At 39.9% G+C, this 17322-nt stretch overlaps 1 long non-coding RNA gene across 1 annotated transcript; it reads right to left on the bottom strand.

Moving 5' to 3' along the window:
- Positions 1–7226: 7226 nt before the first annotated feature.
- On the bottom strand, positions 7227–16469 carry LOC113945362. The gene is made up of 3 exons (XR_003527058.1): positions 16423–16469; positions 11494–11661; positions 7227–7383 (listed from the first exon to the last, which is right to left on the bottom strand). It is a non-coding gene; the product is annotated as an uncharacterized LOC113945362 (long non-coding RNA).
- Between the last annotated feature and the right edge of the window lie 853 nt (positions 16470–17322).

The raw sequence follows: 17322 nt of genomic DNA on the forward strand, positions 1-17322 counted from the left end.
GCTCTGAAACACCTCAGAGCAGACCCTGCATGCTCATGGCTGTGCTGTGGTTGCTGCCACTCTTCTGTGGAACAGCTCCTTCCCTTCCTCAGGCTTCTCAGAGTTGCTGAACATTTACAGCATGCTTGTTGCTTTGCAGCTCAGTTCCCGCTCTGATGCGCTAGCTAGTTGTTTACTGAATATTGGATTTTTAAGAATTAGCTTAAAAGTTTCATCAATACAAAGGAAGGATGTAAGCAACAGAATTTATATGTTGTAATTCAGATTTTTAGAGGTTTTCCTCATAATTACAAACATCGCAACTCATCTCTGATTTCACAGCCCTGTCTCACTGCTTTTCCCACTGTCCTCCCAGGAACCAAAAGCAGGGTAGCCCTGAGAAAGGTCTCTCTGAAAAAGACACTATGGGGCAGGAAGCTGAGTCTCACTGAGGGCTTGTACAGGCTGCATCTGAGGTTGCCTTTCCTAACACCAGGCATGATTTCTGATGACAACCCTGCAAACTTGGCCAGAACTGGGAGGGCCAAGCCAAGTGCCTCCCACCATGTGCATCACTGCTGCCGTGGTTCTGTTGCCCCCTCTTACAGCTCATCAACTCCAAGATAATTCACTTCTCTCGGTAATATGTAGGAGCAAAAGAGGACATATTTCTTTTTTGCCCTTTTTTGCCCCCTAGTTAAAACACCTTCCTAGTTCAAAATGACAAAAACGGAGGGCAGCTACCAGAAGACTTCTTAAGTGTATTGCTGCAGGTGTTTGCTCGTCCTGGGGTTGCAAAGACTGCCATATCCTCATCCCTCACCAAAATGCAGACTGAGAGAAAAGGGGGAGCTAGCAGGGACCCAAGAGTGATATAAAAGGATGCAGCTGGGAAGGTGGTGGGAGCTGTCTGCATCAGAGCTGCCTTGACCTCAAGTAGGACTACAGTGGTGTCTGTCACATTAAGGACAGGGTAACTTTCTGGGGGGAAGCTTCTGTCTCCCTTGCTGTACTGTTTCTGCACCTGCAGTGGCCTTAGGGAACAGAGAACCATTCAGTTTGGTCCACCCACCAGTTTTGTACTCAGCTCTCTGTCCTCAGCTGGGTTTCTGAAGTCCAGAAGCGTGGCTTGACCTGCTTTTTCTGTCTGGCAATCTGGGCATCCAAGAGAGGCATTAAGTATCTCAGCTGGCTGTCTTAAAGGATGTCTGCTGTCATTAAGGAGAGGGTAGAGATGGTGGCTCCATAAAGTCCACAGAGAGTTTCAGCAACTGCTTGAAGGAATGTTTCCCTCATTTTCTAGGACATGAATCTGAAAAACACTCACTGGATATTAAAAACAATAAACGTTTGTTAGATAATAAATCCCAGACTGTGTTTTCTTGATAAACTGGATGATTTTATGAGGACTCCTCAGTGACTGAAGGCAGATTCTTTCCCACTGTCGTAATTTGTTTTGAGCTTTGCTCTTTGTTACCTGGTTTTGCCTACACCCTTCTCTATGAATGAGGAAAGCACCTCCAATTGCCCTTTCTATAATCTTTGGGGAGAAATTCAAGAAACTGGTAAAGTAATAAATCCTTCCTACAGATCATCACTCATTTTTCTTATGAATATATATAAGACTTTTACCACTGGTTGAAGGGGTAGAAAGCAAAGGTTAGTGCAATTTCTCTCCTTTGTTACCACAACAGACTGCAAAAAAAATAATAAATCCCTCCCTCTATCCAGCTATTGCACTAGTCTAAGCCCATGCAGTGGGACCATGAGTCATGTCACCAACAGCTCTGCAAGTACAGAGCTATTTCTACATCCTAACAAAAGCAATTCTGTAGCTCAGGATGACAAATTCATGAAACATCTGTGAAAGGTCAAGAAACAACATGCTACTTAAGGACAAACAGACTTTCTTCTGAGGTCCCACATTTCAGAGAAAATCTCTGCTTCTCAGCACATGCTGCCAAAATTTATATTAAAAATATTATAACATAAAGATAGAAAAAATGTTAATATAGCACAGAGCTGTTTTATTTAGGTATTGTAGCAAACTCAGAAGGGTAGCTGTAATATTTTAAAAAAACAGTAAGCCAGCAGCCAGGTACTAGCATTCTTCATGCTGTGCAGATTCTTCCTTGCATCCAAGCCAAATCTGATTTTTACCCATCTCTGCTGCTCCTTTCCCTTTCTGTATAACCTGTGCAGCTCAGGGACCAAAGGCTGCGTAGTTTCCATCTCTCCCTTTCCATTCCAGAGACTGTTCCCAACAAACCATGACAGATACAATGGTGCCTCCAAACAAAACAGGGTAACTGGGAGTAGGGGCGAGGTAAGCGCTAAAAAAGATCCTTGGGGCAGGACTTAAAACAAGATAGCTAAGGCATCTGTATGCCCAGCTGGAAGGTAAAAATCTGTGCCCTTTGGAGAGCAGAAAAGGAGATTCTGCCTCAGGGATGAGTTGGTCTGGGAGAGGTCTGTAGATCACCCTGTAGCAGTTTCCAAGCAGAAATCACCTCCTGTGGGAGGGGACAATCTAGCCCAGGTTTAAAAAAAATTCTTTTAAATCCCTTGAACTGCAGTTTTCCTCTCTGTTTTATCACTTAAAATCATAATTATAGGTGTTGCTACTGCTCCATCCATTGTTACCCCAGTCTAATATTTTCCATCATATCCACTGTTTCCAGTTGCTTGTAACTTTGTCAGACCTTCAACTTTCAAGACCTAAAATCTTCCATGCTCTTTCTCTGACTGAAGGTAGCTAGGAAATATCCAAGTTCAGATGCTTTCCATAACAAAAACTAGTGACAAAGGCAACTTTCCCCACCAACTCCTGAAAATCACTGTGAAGGTTTAGTAGAAAGAACAGTGCAGTTAGAAAGCTGTGTGACACCATCTTGCTGATGGTTTTTTCTGTGATTTAATTGATGTGAATTTGATGAGCAAAGTACCAGTGCTGGCCCCTCCTTCGTATACAGTTGAGTTTGATCTGTTCTCAGTTACTTTGTGGCTAAAGCAGAGTGTAGCTGGTTGAAGATCAAGCTCCTGCTAAACACATCCCAGACACTGGCGAGGCTGGTGCTGTTCAGAAAGGACTGCGTGGGATTCTTATGCCATATGGGAGAGAGAGAACACGGCATGCACTGTGCCAAAATCTCTTTTAGACATATCATGATCAGTGCTGCAGTAGTGGAGCAGCTTTGTATTCCCGAGTCTCCAGGCAGACAAGTGCCTGAACCATCTTACCTGTGTCATTGCCACAACCCTGTCCATAAAACTGGGGAGGAAGCACACCACAGTAATCTTATCAACAGTTGCTACGGCCACAGTATGTTGGTATTTTAAACTGCATTTATACCAACTTAGCCCTGGTCTTCCCTGCTGTACTGTGGGAAAACAGGCCTTTCACACAGTGAGAATGTTTGTGACTAGCTCCTTCACACCTTTAGCATGACCTTTTAGGGCTGGCTCCCCTCTACAGAAAGCATGTTGCCACTGACCAGGTACACTTTGCAGAGCAAGTCATGCAGCAGCAGGTTTTCATGCTCATTCCTGAGCAGGGTTTTCATGCTCTCTTTTCCCAAATGAACTTGGTTATTACCAGATTAAGGGACTCAGCACGCATATTTTCTAAATCGTAAGGCTAACTTTTCTTATAGAAGTCAAGGATGGGATATGCCCTTCATACTTATTCAGTGGAAGTAAATGGAAACCACAATTAGGGCATTGCACAGTTTGGAAAAGAAACAGAAAGTGCCAGGCATGCCTCCTGCACAGACTTGTTCTTTAAGGAGGTCTCAGCAAAGCCACCAGAGCAGAACCTAAGTCTGCCCCTCAGTCCCTCTAAAATACTTCCTTAGTCACTTTGACCTGACAAAGGGCAAAGTATGCAAGCAAAGATATCACCATCACACAACTGCAGCATTTCCACCACATTCCAGGAGATCTGTGGCTCCCAACATCTCATCTGCCTCGAGCTTAAGGTATGGACCCAAGATCTCTGCTGTGTTCAGGTTGTTTCAAGCCACTGATACATGGAGGCAGCAAGGCATTAAAAAATGCTCAGATGAAAGACGTTCTTAATGTTGCTTCTTCATGTTCAGATGAAAGACGTTCTTAATGTTGCTTCTTCATGTGTATTCATTTCTACACATAATTCATTTTTAAATAGCATTTAAACAAGCACAAATAAAAATTCTCTTTGCAAATGTGAATGCTTCAAAGATCTAGGACTATGTGCTCCATTAACTTTCAAAGAAATAAAGGCTCATGAGTGCCAGTATTATTGTTGAAAACAAGATCTAAGTCACTTAGGAAGTCTTATGCACAGCTTTCAGTTACATACTTGAACTGTTAAAGCATGTACAAAATTAACATTATAAATGTGCATAAATATCTACTTAATGAACACACATGTTCACATGTATTTAATTTAATTGAATTTTATGGTGGCTTTTGAATACTATCTGCTTCCTTTATTTGTGGCTAGGACTGAGCTAAAACAGTGATGAGGAATTTCCTTGTCTTCAGCTTCTTGTAACTTTCTTCTTAGGATAAATTCTCCTGTTTGCTCACACCTCAAAATTATAATAACACTTATTATAGATAGGAAAAACTATGCTATTTTCTAACATTATCTGAACACTTTTAAAAAAACACTCTGATAAAATATTATTCCAAAAGATTTGTTTTAAAAACTGGGATATTTTTTATCAGGAAGAGATCTGCTGAGAAAATTGTGCTGCTTAACACCCAGATATGCAGACCTTTACTTATGAATTGCACTGACTTCAAAGGAATTGGCTGGAGTGATAGTCTTATACACAAGGGCTGGGACATTCTGTCATATGTGATTTTCTTACCTCTCAGCACTCACTACAGGTGCATTTCTGTTGTTTATTCACCACTTGCACTATACTTTATTAGACACCCTCCCCCCAGTAATTCATTATACTAGTTTTAAAGAGACTAGATTTTGAAGTTTTTGAAGCAAGAAGGCTTCTTGGTCTGTATTTGACCAGCACCAAAATCACTACAATCCATCTCCAAGACTTGGCCTTTATGTTGCAGTTATGCTACAAATAAGCAAGAGCATAAATCAAGATATGCTTGAGATGCAGGTATTTGAACAACAAAGAAAAATTTGATTTTTTTTCAAGAAAGGTTTGAATCTTTACACATTTTAAGCCTCCACTTGAATCAATATCTAACAGGCCACACCACTGACTTATGCTCAAAATATTACACCTGCTTGTATATTAGACAATTATCATGTCAAGGGAATTTTGCTTTGATTTTTACTCCTGGCCCTGTGCTTGTTTCTGCAGATTGCATTAATTCAAAAGCCAGAGACCTTGGCTGATTTGTGAAGGACAATTAACACTCAAGCAAAAGTGTTTTAAAATCCAGCTACTGCTAACTTGCCAAAAGAAAGGACAAAGTCATAAAATGCACATTAGGGATGAAAAAAGAAAAGAAAAAAAAAAGAAAAAAATAGAAAAAAAAAAGAAAAAATAGAAAAAAAAAAGAATTTACTTCAAATCTGAGAAAGGAGAAAAGAATACCAAGAGAAACTGAAGCAGGTATAAAATACACTGAATGCTTAAGCAGTGAACTGGTTTTTTTGAATGCTTGGCAAACTGGTGTGGTAATCTGGGAACCAAAGAATATAGGGAAACATAAAAGCTGTCTATTGTTGTTGCTTAAGAAATAAAAAAGGCCATGTATGCAACAAAAGAGATGTGATGAAATATGAAAAATACATTACTATTTATCACTATGAACAATGTATTTAAAGTATTGGTGGCATAAGTGTTTTTTCATGGTTTACGCTGCAGCAAAACAACAAATGGATCTTCAAATAAAAAAAGGGATCCCTCAAATCCACCTATATTTCTTCTAGGACTTTACGAAGAGGAAGAATTATTCAACAGAACCATAGCCTAATCCCACTTTCCAACCACTTTTGGAAACCTAACTTTGAACTTTACCATCTTCACTTTTGCTAACATTATTCTACACACTGTTTTTGCCTGAACTACTCTATTAGAACTTGTTAGTGAAACTGAACTGCTTATAAAGTACTTAATGTACTTGTACATCCTATCCTTGACAGGGGTCTTACAGACCAACTTGGTGGTGAACTCAAGTTTCAGCAGGGAATGGGTCAGGGAGGAAAGGGACAACAGAAATTCTTTGTGGCAAAGAACCATAATTTGAATCATGACTTGGAAGACAGTCATTTCAAGCACCACTCTCACAAACATATCTTCTTGGATGACAAATCCATTCCATAAGTACATTATAACTAGTCAAAAGCACACCCACTTTGGGAGTATATAAATACTCTCAGACTGGTTAGAGCTACCCACATATTAACATCATATATTACAGTTGTTTCAAAAGCAGATTTTCAAATTACACCAGCAGGATCTTTTTTATAAGTAGCTGCAGTGTGCTGAAAGTAAACCTTGGAGAGCAGACACTTCAGTGGAGAAGGTTGCTGTGAAGTGTGACCTCCCTTTACCTTTCTTTCTTCTTTTCTTTTTTTCTTAATAAGCAGAACTATTTAAGACCATCACATTCCACAGTGCAAAGGAGAAAATCTGTTCATCCAGGGCTCTCATAGAGAAACCAATGTCTGTGGTTTTCAACACACCCCCAAAGGAAAATGGAGCCCAGCACTCCCATTTTGTAAGCAGTAGGAGGGCAGGGAAGAGAGTGGGGTGATTTCCCCAAAACCATTTGATGTTTTGGTGACAGATGGAAGCAGAATCCACGTCTCTTTTCCATACTCTAATGCCTTTATCCTCACCTGAACAACTGGGCAAATCAAAATGCAATGGAGAGGAGCTTGTAGTGACCAGTACTCCTCATTATGCTGTTTTCTCATAATCGTCCATTGAATTTGGTGCCCAGAAACTGCAGCAATGGGAAGGGTAAGAAATCAACAGCAGCTTAAGGGACTTGGTGTTAACATAAAGTAGAAGATGTGGTAACCAATCTCAAAGCTTCCCTGGGTGGAATTCCAATACAGTCTGGGACTTGGGCAAAAACCTCAGTCTCCAATGAATTGTCATAGACTACAACTTTGTAAAGCTAAGGAAAAAAGCCACCAAAGGCTTTTTGACAAACTTCAAAACCACTGTCTGATCATGATGTTGTAACCATGCTGAGTACCAAACGTGGTCTGCATCAGTGTTTAAATTACACAGGTCTGAACAAGAAGAATGGGGGAACAACAGAAAGAAAAAAGGTGAAAGAGCATGAGAAACCTTACATGTTTTGATCATGCTGAACATTTGTCCCCCCTCTTTGTCCTCTTTGGCAGTCCAGTTGCACTGCTTGAAATTGTTCTTTTGGCGCAGTTGGACTGCTACTTGGTTTTCTTCATAGCTAACCTGGGAATACCTGGATTTTGCAAGAGAAAAAAATAAACTTACAAACTGAGATTTTGTATAATCCCAGCATGGAAAAACTACTGGCAATCCTAACATTTTTTTTCATTTAAACAGCTGGGCAAAGCACTTCCCAATTTGTAATTCGACCTCATGGTAACAATTGCAGAAACAGTGACCAAAATTGAAACTATCCTTATTCTGAATCCTTTCTTATTGTTCAAACTTAACTTTGTCTTACCAAGAATACACATGAACATGTACATTTTTTAAAATTAGGCACAATGTAGTTGCCTTCTCTTTCAGTGAGTTGGGGTATCACTCATAATTTCAATAATAAATATGAACCTAAAATTCTCTCTGAAGCTTTAAACTTTATCCATGGTTTTCTCCGGAAAACTTCTCTATTTCGGTCTCCAGTGTTTGGGTTCCAAATAACTGAACAAGTTGCTAAAGTGTTTGCTCAAGCTAATAAACCAGTTGGCTGGCACAATTTAAGAACAAAGTCCTACATTCCTCTACAGCATCTTTAAAACAGTAACTTGCTTGCAAGTTCAAGAGCAGTCACGACACAGTAACTTAGCCCAAAATAGGTATGCAAATGTTGCCTGTACTGGATCACTAAGCCACTTGCTAGAGGGTCATTTGCATCTACTTAAGCAGAACAGGGTCTACTGAGACACAGACTGATTTCTTAAATATCTATTAGGATCTAGGCAGGGCAATTTTCATTTCCTAATGAAAAAGGTCAAATTCTGTAATCTACACGCTGACAAGAACTTTGAAGAGCTAAGAATGGCAGCATTAAGAACATCTGTGTTCATGTAATCAAATGAGTCTCCAAAATAAATGCCAAGATCACTTTAAAGGCAGATGAGTTATCTGATGTGCTTGTATGAGGGAACGCAGCTCTCCCTGCACTGACAAGTTTAACACCCAAGCATGCAGCAGTCAATCCAGGTGAACAAGCTTTCTACAGAACGCAAATCAGAAAGCTTTATCAAAGTAAACATTTCTTTCTTCCTGCAAAGACAATAGATGCCACCCTGAAGTGCGAAGCACAGCAGTTTCTATAATGCAACACATCTGCCTGCCTGTGATCACCACTCCAAGATCTGAAGTCTGTGTGCTGCCAACAAACAGCCCTACCACAGAAAATGCTTGATTGAAGTATTTTCACTATACAGGATTGTGTCTGGCCCTGATTCTTTTCCAATGCTGGCTTGTGCCAGTATGGCAATAAAGGTGTTAAAAACAGTGGAGTTGCAGCAGCATAAGACTATAGTCTCTCTACCTTTGGAGGCTTTGGTGTCTTTGCTGATCTCTACGGAGGCCAAGAGAAATCTGTACCTGCCACTGAAATGGAGCCAATGTCATTACTGCTGAATCTTCAATCAGAAAATTACACGTGTGGCTAAGACAGCTACAGCAGAGACAGAGCAGGTGTCCACAGCTTTGGAGCAAGTACCCCCTTATGTAAAAGTTTTCCATAAAATTATCTTTCTTAAACTTTCCTTGTGGGTCTTGTGATGTGCCGTTCTGTAGAATGGTGGTGTCTGATGAGGTAGAAGGGGTGTGGTGGAAGAGGGAGATCCTGGGCACAACCAAAGCAACGTGAGACTTTGCTTTTCATTGTTGATTGAAAACTGACCATGAGAACACTACTACAGAATTTAGCATTGGTGTAGTAAAAGTGTACCTAAATAACCAAAGTGCTACGAAAGTGTAAAGTAAATGCTAGTGTACCTCAGTCTTAAACAGAGACATTTCAAAGAATGTTCATTAAGTGATTAAAGTATTTACATAGTCTGTTTACATATCAGTATGTTTTTGCTTCCCTAACAGTATTTTTTTCTGCAGTAGATATGTATCTGTATGAAATATATTCAGCATATAAAACCGAAAGGTGGAACATGTGTATCTGATGAATAGCCTGTTACAAGCTGATTGTATTTCAGGATTGTTCCACTTCAGTTTGCAATTTTTTTATGTTCTTTTGAAACTGACTTGGTAAAACTGAGATCAATTTAATACATATTTAATTAAATTGTTTGCAGTAGAGTTAGACAAAATTATGAAGTACGGCAGACATTGAAGCGCTGGGCTGCCTATAGTGTTTAGGACAACTAAAAATAAAGAATATCAAACTATGAATTCCACAAATTTCCTGATTTCCTGGCCCCAGTCACTTTGTCTCAGATCCGTGTTAAACTGAAAGGTCTTTTATACAATTCAGTCTTTCCTTCGACAATATGATAGGTATATCGTTAAATTATTTCCATACAGTCACTGTGTTCAAACAATAAAATTCTCAGTCAAGCTCATTTTGTAAATATGCTATAGCTGTTCAAGGGCTCTCTGAGCTCATGTGATTGGAGTGATGGCTCTCAATGGTCAAAAGAAGGGAAAAATCTCTGCTGGGATTTTCCCATCTGGTTTACATTGCAATCCAAATTCTATGGATCAAAGAAAAAGCATTTTCTCTTTCACTGTGTTATCTAACATGAGCCAAAGTATTTTTGGGTTTGTTCAGTGGAAAAGCAAGAGAGCACCACTTTATGGAAACTATATTTTTATTAGTTTCAAGTCACTTTTTAAAGTCATAATGTATAGTGATAGACATGGGCATCAGCCATGTGAGTGCTGGTACAGAGAGCTGAACAATGAAATCTTTGCTCCATTTCTATTTGGTTCTTAAGAAAAGCTGTGACAGCCATTCGTAGAAAGATAATCACATGACTGCAAGTTTAGAGGCAAACATAAGCCAAATTTTAGCTTTTTGCCTCCGCAAATCAATAGCAGAGCTACCAGGTTATTTTAGAAGTTGTAAGGCTATCCAGACTAATTTAAAGCTTGGGCTGAAATGCAGCAGTCTAGAAGGACAAGTTTAGTTAGTCATACAGAGCTTTGACTTGGACCCTTCGAAGGCAGACATGCTCTGCTTTCTTTCCATTTCAGGCACTTTCTTCTAATGCTTCTTAGTTGCATCAACAACCCCTCTAAGTCATAAGTTCTGGTGCTCACTTCTTGTTAGCTGGCACCTAACCTTGGGAACATGAACTCCTCTGTGTCCTGAACTTTCCAGAAATGTAACGAATGAAATCATAGAAACATTTAGGTTGGAAAAGACCAAGCAATAGGACAAGAGACAATAAGTAGAAACTGATGTTTCTGAAAGTTCCACCTGAATATCACAAAGAACTTCTTTACTGTATGGGTGACCAAGCACTGGAATAGATTGCCCAGAGTTCCTGGAGTCTCCCTCACTGGAGATATTCAAGAACTGTCTGGATGCAATCCTGTGCCATGTGCTCTAGGATGACCCTGCTTGACCAGAGAGGTTGGACCAGATGACCACTGTGACCCCTTCCGACCTAACCCATCCTGAGATTCTGTGATCGTTGAGTTCAACCATAAAGCCAACACTGCCAAGTCCACTGCTAACCCATGTCCCCAAGTGCCACATCTATATGTCTTTTAAATATCTCCAGGGATGGTGACTCCACTCGCTTCCCTAGGTAGTCCATTCCAACACTTGACAACTTTTTCAGTGAAGAATTTTTCCCAATATCCAATCTAAACATCTCCTGGCACAATATGAGGTCATTTCCTCTTGTCTTATCCCTTATCCCTGAGAAAAGAAACCAAACCCTACCTTGCTACAGCCTCCTTTCATGTAGTTGTAGAGAGCCATAAGGGTCCCCCGAGCCTCCTTTTCTTCATATGACTTCACCAGCTTTGTTGCCCTTCTCTGAACACACCCCAGCACCTCAATGTCTTTTGTGTAGTGACATAGTCTTTTCATGACAAGGCACAGAGTTCCAAAAAAAATCCACCCCAAAACAAAACACCCCAGAACCACATGCCAAAAAAAAGCATAAATTAACATAGTTTTGTATTTTTTTCTGTCTCTTAGACATTAGAGAGACATTTAGTAGCTATAACTTTACAGAGAATCAAAGGATGTCAGCTGTGCTGTCAAACACTTTCCTCTGGATTGCTTACAAAGTCTTTTAGTCACACCACTGTTTTAAATGGGGGTCAGAAATCCAAAACTTTTTAAAAACTTGCTGAATTCAAACTTATAAGAAACATAGAGATTAATTAGATGTATACATTGTACCTATCAGATCCCATCAGATCTTGGTGGGAAGACCCTCAGACAGCAAGTAGCACAGGCAATTGAATGTCCTTATTCTACAAAGTCTGTGAACAGCCCAACCTTGCAGGAGGTAAGGAGCACACATGGGAGTAATGCAGAGTGTCCAGCTTTTGGGAAAAACTTCTCTGTCTGCAGGAAAAGCAGAAATTTTTACATCAGTCTGTGAAAAGGAAAAGATTGTACCCAAAACCAGTCCAAAGTGTATATATTCCATAGAAAAGAAATTTCAGCTAAGGAAAGGAAAAAATATCAGAATTCAAGAGCTTAGATAGTTCCACTGATTGGAATATTATGTTGGATCTAGATGAGATGATTATTACAAACAGGACATAACTACATTGATTAATGTGACATCAGAATCTAAACCAAAGATTTTGCAGAGAAAGTTGACTCATGTGGAATACAGATGGGTAAAACTTCAGGCATACTGCTTTTAAGGGGAAATAAAGTCTTGAGGAATAAAAAAGTTTGCAATTGCCTATAGAAATGGAATATCTGTTCTTAGGTTGAAAACATATTGGAGCATATATTCCATTTAAAGGCTTTATAGAGCAGAGGATGAGAAAACCTTGAAAATGGGAACCATTTCTATAGGAGGAAGAAAATAGAGCACAGTTGTGCATGAAAGCTGATGTGCTGTAATGGTGGGCAGCCACAGAGGGGAGAAGGCGAGCTCCTTCCCCAACCTCCTTTGGGGCTGCAGCATCTGCTGTCTTCCCATACATCGGTCCAGTTCCATCAATTCAACTTGCTCATTTCCCACAGAGATAGTTGCTGTTGTGGGGACTTAGTCTGATGTTGGATCTGTGCACTGAACCAATTCCTGCTTTGACCAGACATTTAGCAGCTGTTTACCGTAACCAGGCTGTGCACAACAGGAACTGGAGGAGGAGCAGGACTGCTTCTTCTGGTGGCAGCCTGCAGTTAGACCAAGTTCTGCGTGATGCAAAACTCGGTGTGAGCAAGAGAACACCGAATTGTCAACAAGTAAAGAAGTACCATAGACACTCCATTACTGTCTGCTTTTAATATTAGAAAACTTCCTTTAAAAAACCCATTGTTAAAACTTTGTTTAAAAAAGAAAAAGCATAGGGAAAACAGTCTGAAATTACACACGTCAGTATATGCAAACAAATAAGTTTTGCTTGGGAGTCTTTGTTGATGTTGACTATGGATAGTGTTTCTGCACTACTCTTGTCACTATCCAGATCTCTTTAAAGAACGATCTGATACGTAAACTCTGCATTTAATACCTACGACAAACCAGCAGAGCATAATGTCACACACTGGATCACAATTTGATTGTTAAGTGTGTGACAACTGTAATTTGAAAGATATTAATTCATAACCAGGGAATTAGAATTAAACTGTTTTATGGAAAACAGTGTCAATATTGTTTAAATAACATTTTAAAAAACTGATAAGTTTGCATAGGTAAGGAGTATTAACCTGCAGGACAACACACCTGGGATTATCACCTGATGAAATACTGTATACTAAAGTCTTAGAAATATGCCACTAATGCTAAGAATAAGAGTATTGTAAATTCTTAAAAATACAATGAGAAAAAGTGACACAAAGAAAAGCGTCACAGGCATAGGTCTATTCACATGTATAGTAACAAACACATAGTCCTCCTCCCAGAGGCATCTGTCTTTTGTGAAGCTGCTTCTGTGAGTTGACTGTTATGTTCCTGGCTACAACACGAGCCTTTATATTTTAGCTCCTTCATGGCACTGGGTTTTAGCTTTCAAACGTATTGTGGGAATTGGAGCAGCTTTTCAGAGCAAACTGAACAGTGACTTGAGCCACAGAGATGTTGCAGGAAAAAAACCCTCACCTAAAGGAGATGAGATTGAGGTGAAAGTCAGTATGGCACTGGAGGTTGCATGAGAGTAAAAGACATATAGCCAGCACTTAAATTCTGTGCATCTGTGACAGGAGCAGAGAAACTTACAGTGAGAGGCCTCAGGCTTTAGTGAGTCCCCAGGCATGCACATATTACCACATGGTAAAAAAAATAGCAAACCATGAATCTCTAGAGAAAGAGCATTTCTCTGGCAACTGCAGCATGGGCTAATTTCTAAAGGAACTCCCCAGTCCCCAGTGGAGAGGTAGTGTGAGCCAAAGGAGGAGAAAAATTATGTCTGAGAATGGCAGTAAATGTAGGTGGAATTAAGCAAATCTAGCATACTCTCTTAGTGCTGCTTCCCAGCAGAGCACAGTCATGATCACCTTGGGGTGTGGTGTTTTGTTCAGGTCTAGAAAGAGTGGGACATGGGAAGTAAAGGAAAATGGAGTTCTTCACTAACTCCAGGATTAGAGGCTTTAGAATAATTCATAATGTATTCAGAGTTAGCTCCTCTGCTGCTTATGGAACTGCAGAGGAGAGTTTAATGTATTCATTTGTTTAATGAAACTGCAGATTAAAGTTTAATGTATTCATTTGTCATGCATACAATTAAACCAAAATTTTTTTCACTGATTGTGAGTTATTTACAGAGACTAATAATTACCTGATATATCCATTTAAGACAGGCCAGCCACAGTCTGTCTGCTGGCTAGATATGTAAGAATAATCTACAGTCGGAAAGGATGTCTTAGGAAGTTTGATTCTCTTGGAGAAAGTTGGCAGTACGTGGGGAGGCAGAAGTTTAAAAAAGCATTAGATATTTCAGACATGTAAACTTTCCTTGTGAGGGCAGTTTACATTGCCTGATATGTCCTTTTATAAAATATTAGCCTTATTGGCCAGGAGCCCAATTCTCTGGTCACATTCACAGACAGCTCTCATGTGAGCACAGACTAAGACACAGAGAATGTGAAACAGTTCTCGAAGTCTGTATCTTGGATGATACGAAGAGGAGTAAAAAAAATCTTGTTCTATGAAATAAATATCGTTGCCAGATTATTGCAAATACTTGTGGGCAATATGCTCAGCAAATGTGAAAGTGTGTAGTGTTACTGACTTCAGTAGCACAAACACAAATTACTCTGTGCAGAGCAAAGCCTTGAGCCTTCGTAGTTTGCAAGTTTTACTTCTGTGGAGGTTTGCATGGGTAATGCTTAGATTGCTGAGCCGTTTCCAGAAAGCAAAACATGGGGCTAAGTTAAATATTTTTAAAATAAATGAATGATCACCCCCCAAAAACAGACATCTTGCAGAGAGTACAGGTTTGTCTCTTTTTTCAGCTAACAGAAACACCTCACAATCTTCACACCACAAGCCCTCCATGAGGCTGATAGAGTTCTGTGTATCTGGATAAATATCTGGTCTGCCGTAATAAGTTTCTGTTTTCTTCTGCTGAGGAATTTTATTTGGCATGTGAAGAGGCTGCTAGCAATCACATATGGCAACCCTACCCCATAGGAAGGGCTTTCTGCAGAGCTATGCTGTCCATCCTCAGATGGCCCCAAGCCTGCAATAATGTGGGCAAGCTGCCCTGGTAGTGGCTGTCATGTTATCAGGCAGATGGGCTCTGGGCAACCATGTGGAATCACTGCAGGTGAGCAAACTAAGGAGCATCTGAGCCTGTGAGACTGTACTAAGAGGAGCCCAGAGGAGTGCTGAAGGGGTTCCTCCCTCTACCAGCCATGGAATCTGGCAGTGTAACCTGGCACCAACTATCAGGGATTTTATGCCTTGTAAGAGGTAAAGTGCACTGAAGCAATTTCAACCATTCAGGGCAGGACACAAAGCCATTTTTGTGAATTGTTAAAAGCCTTATATGGGTTGAAGTTTGTAATTTTTGATGGTACCTGGCTGCCAGCACAGTGAGGTAATACATCTCCTCGCTAGGTCAGGCACAATCCCACAAACCGTAGAGCAGTCCTGGCAGCAGCTCTGCTCCACGTCTACCTATGCAGGCCAGATGTTTGTGTTTTACAGCTTACAATAGCAAAGACATGAGGCCAGCTGACTGCAGGCAACAACACTCCAGCATCCCAGGCCAGATTTGGGGTTTGTCTTCAGTAGACATTCAAGGTGCTTGTGACCGTTTTCTGCTGGCTCTTCAAGACAAAAGCTTTTCCCCAAAGGCTCAGTTGATCAAACTGAAATACCTGTTTTGTACTTGATGCTTAAGGTGACCTTCATAGCCTGCTGAAGAAAAAGGGATTTTTTTTTTTCTTTGGAAAATTCAACAGAGGTACTCAACCTCAGCCATGTGTATCTACATTACAAATGTATTTTTACAACATTATTGAAGCCTGATGGATTAGAAAGTCAGCTGCATAAATTACACTTTGCAATCCTTTGCCAGAAGCTTAGGGGGAGACTAATTTTAACAAATCATCATCCCATCTCCTTTTTATGGGCTGTACTATTTTTTAAGGGATAAATTCACAGCACTCAGGGTTCTATTTTCTAGCTTTTTTTTTTTTTAAAAAAGCAACTAACATATGTAATTACATAATGCAGAAACACTTCCAATGCATTACTATACTGAAAAAGCAAATAAAAATCTAAAGTTTAATGTTCCCAGAGTTCTTACTTTGGAAAATTGCTTGGTACAGGAAAAAGTGATGCAAGAAAAGCCCCTTTGGACTTTAGAGCATGACTCAGAAGCCATGAGATATTGCTCCCTCTGCAAACTGACATGGGCTGCACCTTCCCTTTATGCTGTGGATGCAGGTAAGACTGGCAGCAGGTTCAGGATCACTCCAATGAAGAGAGCTAACCATAGAAACCACAGCAAGGAGAGAGTTCATCAAAAACCCCGGGGTTAATGAACCGTGCGGTAGCACCTTGAGACTTTAATTTCATTCCAGTGAATGGTTTTAATTGGGAATTAAAACCAACAGCAAAGCTAAAACCATGAAAGGACGAAGAGATTTACACTCACCTGCATGAGGAGTTTTGGATCCCTCATTCCCTCAAGACATACTCACCCAGCAGGAACTGTGGTTTGTCAGGATGCTTTGACCATACAGATTTTCCACATGAACACCCACTACGTATAACTTCTACTCTATGAGTTGTATGTGTTACCAGAGGTGGGATCTGCAAACAAAAAAAAAGCAAAGGTGAACCCATATTTAACTAGTTTTTATTGACTTCTGCTTTTAACATGACCTTGGAGAGCATACTTAATTCTTTTTCCATATTATACATACTCATGCACACTTGTGGGTTAGGGGTTTTTTGTTGGGTTTTTTTGTTGGGTTTTTTTTTTTTACTCTGAAGTGTGTTTTGTTATTTTTGTTTTAAGATCTATGAGAAAAATTTCAGAAAGCTGCTTCTTTTTGAAGTTCTTTCTCAGGTCACAAAACCAAAAACAGAGTCAGCTTCCTCTTTTTTTTTTTTTTCTTTTATCTTTGAGAAAATGAAAAAAAAATCTAACAGGTAAGATAACTTAAATCATACATCTCTGAGTTTTTGAATTAAAGTGTTTGCTCTTTCTGCTTTTGGAGTCTTTGAGAGCTGCAGTTTGAAGCATTAGCTCCCATTTTACTCCAATGCATTTTACCAGAAACTGTTGTCAAATCAATGCTGCCTTTCACGAGAATTTTGATCATAGGTTAGCACAAGAAATGCAGGTCAGTCGGAGAGCAATGCTATACAGAATTGAAGCATGAGACTGTAAATATCATGAGGCACTGAAACAGGGAAGGGACAAAGGCTCATTTTGCCCTGAGCTAGAAAGGAATACTCCTACTCTATACAACATATTATACCAAAATATTTTGATCAGCACCACAAAACCAAATCTGAATTAATGCTTTTCTTCACTTACCATTCTGTGAACTATATTTTCAGGCTTTTCACCATACCTGGACATTTTGCTTTTG

Source organism: Corapipo altera, unplaced genomic scaffold, assembly GCF_003945725.1.
Source record: "Corapipo altera isolate COAL_440 unplaced genomic scaffold, ASM394572v1 44, whole genome shotgun sequence".
Classification (NCBI taxonomy): Eukaryota; Metazoa; Chordata; class Aves; order Passeriformes; family Pipridae; genus Corapipo; species Corapipo altera.